Source organism: Pteropus vampyrus, unplaced genomic scaffold (assembly GCF_000151845.1).
Source record: "Pteropus vampyrus isolate Shadow unplaced genomic scaffold, Pvam_2.0 Scaffold213, whole genome shotgun sequence".
Classification (NCBI taxonomy): Eukaryota; Metazoa; Chordata; class Mammalia; order Chiroptera; family Pteropodidae; genus Pteropus; species Pteropus vampyrus.
In genome coordinates this window covers 599,543-605,029 of record NW_011888994.1, presented here as the reverse complement: position 1 = coordinate 605,029, position 5,487 = coordinate 599,543, and positions in this window count along the sequence as shown.

The window sequence follows — 5,487 nt, the reverse complement described above, 5'->3', positions numbered from 1 at the left end:
CTCTGATGTATTGTTTTGAGGTATGATTTTTCATATAGCTTGTCCAGAGATATCCTGCACCTGTCAAACTACTGGTTGTGTCATGTCTTGGCTTATTGTGACACAGCAGCCAATATAGTAATGCATGCCCTCACGTTTGCTTCCATCTTTCCCTCCCTTCCTTCACCTCACTCTTGCTTCCTGTGATTATACTTCTCAATGAAGCATGAATACTTACTTAAACCTTGGCCCACAGTTTCAGGTATTCTGCCTCTTTATCTCTATATAAATGTTTTGGTGTTTGCCAAAGTATGTGATCCCTTTTTTTCTTCAGAAAATCTCAGAGATTGGATGTATAAGACTAAAAAAGACAGTGATAACTTTAATTCAGCTTTTAAATTTCTGTCTTTAATTTGCCGGCCCAGCTTTCTAATTAATTTTGATCCTCTGCCTTTGTGTTTTTCTTTCTTCTCTGCCTGACAAATTCTGACTTATCCTTCTAAGCCCAGCTAAATGTCATCTCCTGGGTGAAGCCTTTCTTGCTACTTTTGCCCATGCCTGCCATACTAGTCTGTGCTATCTAAAGCCAAACGTGATAGAGCTTGCATCTGTGCTTCCTAGAATGCCGATATTGTGTTCTTGTCAGCTGGATACCATGAGTTTCCCTTCCTCTGCCAAATCTTACTGATTTTCTTTTTCCCCAGGACTGGCCCAGGGAAGGTGTTTAACAATGTTTGATGAATGAAGGTAGTTCAAGTTCTCCTTTTTTGCATCTACCATTGTTGCATCTATCTCAGTCAGTCCAGATAGGCCCGCCTCACCCCTGGACAGGACAGTGGCCTCTTAGGCTCTCTACTGCAGTCTCCTCTGACAATGCAATCTGAATAACCAACAGGCTGCTCTTTTTAAAATGGCAATCTCTCACCCCTAGATCTCCATCACCTATAGAAAAATAGGTGACTAGCATAGAAATAGTATAGATGCATGAAGCCTAGATAGATAGTAACAGTACTTAATAAATGTGAGATATATCCTATCTGATATAAATGCCTTTGTCTGTATTCAAGGTGCACATCAACCTAACTCTTGTGTCCCCACCCACCCACACAAACTCTCCATTCTGGTCAGCATTGGGTCTCCTGCCTGGCTTCAGACTGCTCAGCTGTCCCTTGCATTGGAGCAACTCAGGACAACATTGCGCCTATCTAAATCCTGTCCATCATTCAATCTCTTGCCTTCATAGATGCTAGTGAGATTGCTATAACCAGACAGATTCCCCTTGATCTTACCTTTTGTACGCATGAGAGATGTGTCATCCAAATTCTCAGGTTTGAGATCTGATCGTTGCAGGGTTTTCTCATCTCTTTCCTCAGTAACACTACCAGCTTTCTAGAAGCTGGAACCATGTTCAATACTTCTTCAATAATCCTCTTAGTGCCTGGGCCAGTAAAGACTCAACAAATACTAGTTAATTGATTCATTGCTACAAGAAATTAGTTTGACCAAACCCAGCAGAAGTTAATAATAAGCTACAGCCTGTTAGTTAGAGAGCATCGTTAGATTTTAATTAAAAAAAAGAATTTTCTGTTATTTTTACTTATGTCAGCATAGAAGAAGAAAAACATGACACACACACTTTCTATACATCTAGAGAGACATACTACTGTTATAATAGTTCATTAAAGCATTCTTCTCTTTCCTTTCCTAACATATGCTATGAATCTTCATAGCAGTCAGAGTACATTTTTTTCCAATTAATTTTTCTCTTTTGCTTTACTGGCAGTCAGTTTTTCTAATAGCCATTTTTCTAAGTCTAACACTTTAATTAAAGTTGGAATGAAAAATCTGATTAAAATCTAAATTGCCTCAAGGAGCTGTGATCTTTTGGTCTGTTCTTTGCCCTTACATAATTTATGCCCCAAATTGCTACATTAGGACTTTCAGTCCATTTTCCTTACCTAAGGGGTTTTAGAAGGTCTGGATCTTTGAACCAAATAATCCTAATTTGGGAGCAATTGAATACCCAACATCAAGACTAGCAATAGGTTATAGAGTGATTTTCAAAAATGATTTAATTTTGGAGCAATTCCAAAAGACAGGCACACAATTTATTTTCTGTTGGTTGCCTTTTTTATCCTAACTTGTTATTTAAATAAATTAAATATTCTTCCTAAAACTAATTCTAGTTAATAGATGCTCTGCCACGATCTAGAAGAAACTAATTAATTTTGAATATATGAGTATTCAGCAAGAAAATTGGTGATGTGGCTTGCCTGGGCGTACCTTTTTCTATTTTCCAAAAACCTCTATGATGATACATTTTTAAAGGTAGGATCTGAAAACCTAGAAAAATTAATGTTGGGTTTAAAAAAAAAACAGAAAACAAACAAAACAAAAAAAACACAAAAAGAAAAACCCAAGAAAATAAAAATATCAAAAACCTGAGCTACAGATTAAAGTAGTGAATCTGATTCTCTGTGTCTCAGGCAGATGAATTAATAACTTCATAAAAAATGTATAAGACCATCAGGGAAATTTGAATTAGAACAAAGGCTGAGAGAACAAAGGTAACAAAAATGGGGAGCATTCATGAGAAAGAAATTGAAGTTACTGGGGCATCTTATTTTTCAAGCTCAGCTTGTCGGGGTCAAGCAGAGTAGCTAGCCCTATTGCTGTTCTCTGCAGATTGAAATTGGCTGCCGTGGGCAAAGGTCACCCCATGGTATCAATTACTTGCTGCTACCTGGAAAATTTAATTTCATGCCCTGCAATAGATCTCCTTTCTTCTGTAGCATGAATGGCAACTGTCCCCAATTGATAACAAGAATAACTCATTTCCTCAGCATCATTAGACTCTAGAAGTTTCTCCATTCATAAAAGTATCTGCAGATTGCTAGAATAGTCAAAAGATCTACTATACCAATATGCTGAATGAATGGAGTAAAAACTGTATTTGCCCTATTCTTAACCTTTTAAGATGTTGTTTGGTTTCTGATCTGTATTGTGGTGAGTCTAAACTCTTGTGTACAATTTGTATTTAGATTAACATAGATTTCTCCATGGAATTCCTCAAGGACAGGAATGTCTAGGGATGTTTGCAAACAGAAAGTGTCTGCATTTCCAAACAATGGGAAATCTGGTTGAAGGAAAATTTGTTTTTGCCTGGAAATATTGTTAAAGGTCTATAAATAATCTTTCCCTCTTCCCCTTTCCAAATCATAGTCTTTGGAAAGATGAGGTAAAGGACTGTTTTGATAATGAGATTGATAAGGAAGTTGAGAGGAATATTTAAAACAAACCAAAGTACAAAGAACAAACCTTTTCCATTTGATCCGCTCCATTGTTGACCTGGGTGCAATCTAGAAGAGTGACAATGCACAATTGCCAGAAATCCTTGATAGTATGTGACCAGAGGAAATATTTTTGAAAGGATCATATATAGGCTTCTCATTTTTTTTTTTTTTTACCTTTGTTCCTTTGGCTGTAATTTTGATTAAAAAATGTTTCTAATAGATTCATTAGCATTGTGAAGAGAGAATAAAATTATAGCTCAATTAAATAGCAATGTAAATTCCATAACATCAAAAAACAATTTTTAAGCAAAGATAAAAATTTATAGATGTTAACTGGTGTTTCTTACAGAGCTTTTGTAGCGGCGTGTTTGTGCACACGCACAACATACATGACACTCTAACCGTGCAGTTGTGAATGGAAGGAAACTTGCCTATAATAGAGTTTTTGGAGAACACAAAATGAACCTCACATGCAACTTCTTCCTTTCCAAGTCACCCTGCCAATTCTCATTAATGAAACCAAATCTGCCCCGGTCATAAAAGCATGTAAAGGAGAAAAAACCATAGGGCTTAAGGTGTTAGGCATCTCAGTGGGTGGGGAAATGATGGGGGAAGTGAGGGAAGATGAAGAGGTGGGTGAGAATTGTTTCTTCTCTGGCCTTTAGTTACAGGAACAAAGTCCCATCTGAGAAAAGCTGCTGTTGTCAGAGGAAGCGACAAATGTTTCCTGCTGAGGGTCAGGGGTCTTCAATTTATTCCATCCTTTTTGATACAAAAGACCATACTCTACTCCTCCTTCTCCCCATGCTAAGAGATAAATGAACTAACCAATCATGTGTTGCTTTTGACTGATTAACCACTATTATGGCCATTTAAATGATTTTTTAAATGCAATTTGAGTAAAAAAAAAAAATTGTCTCAAAACAAAAAAGGCTTTTAAAAAAGAAGCAAAGGAAAATTATGTATTTTGGTTCTTAGAACTACACAAAGGAAAAGAAATTAAAGATTTTCCAATGTAGCTCCCTTGTTATGCAAAGTGAAAAATTGGAACTCAAAAAGCAAAGTGTCTTGCCCCAGTTCACATAACTTCTTGAATTCAGAAGTATTATTAAAATCCATGGTTTTTAAATTTGGGAAAATTTGAACATCAAAATAAGTGATCATAGTACCTTATAATCCATTGAATAAAATAAAAATCCTGATTCTATACTGATATTAATAAATAAACAAATAAATGGGGAAGAAGGGAAAGTTTTCTTCTTTAATTAGAATGACAGCTAATAAATACAGACAAAATAGTTGATTTATAAAATTATCAATGGATGCCAAAAATAGGGAATGGAAGTCAATTCCTGAAATACTATTTTAAACATTCCCATAATAAAACATTCACCCTACTTCTGATCTTGGTTCGTCAGGATCTTGTTTCAGGCCTGTCAATCTGTATACCTGCTTGGGCTTGACAATATTTCTCAGAGTAAAATAATAAATAAGCCTTCTATCTTCAGTATAAAATAATAAAATAAGCTTCTACACCAGCTAGGTGAAAAAATTGAGGCACAGAGAGTACTACAAATTTTCAAGAATTCTCTTCATAACCCTTCTTAAGTTATCACCATCAAAGTAAGACATCACCATGGGCAGGGCACCACCTGGATTTCTTGCCAGTGAGGCTGATCTGCTTCACAAAAGGTCTGAACCTGTTAACAATGGTTTCAGCTTTATTTTATCTTTCCTTTGGAGAAAGTCTGAGAGTAATGGAAATCTTGATCTCATCTTGGATGCTTATTTTCCTTCTACCCACCCATGATTCTCCCGATTCTCATCCTCTCGACCACGTAGGCTGAGATGCTCCTTCCTCCCATGCTATTTTAAGAGCTCATGAGAGTATAGACCATGTCTGATTCATCTTTGAATTTCCCGGAGGCAATACAAAGTAATGGGCAAGATCTTGGTCTCTGGAGTCAGACTGTCTAATGTGGGGTACCTGATCTAGTGCTTCTTCTAACTTCCTTCAGCCTCCATTTTCTCATCTATAAAAAGGGGATAGTTTGCCTCATAGGTTGTTGGGAAGAGTATGAGATTACATATGTAAAATGTTAGCATAAAGCTGCCGCTTAACAACACACATTAAATATCAGTATCTTGTTAGTAGTAGTTGGTGCATGGAACACAAATTACTCAAGGAAATGTGAACTGAGTGAATGAATGAATG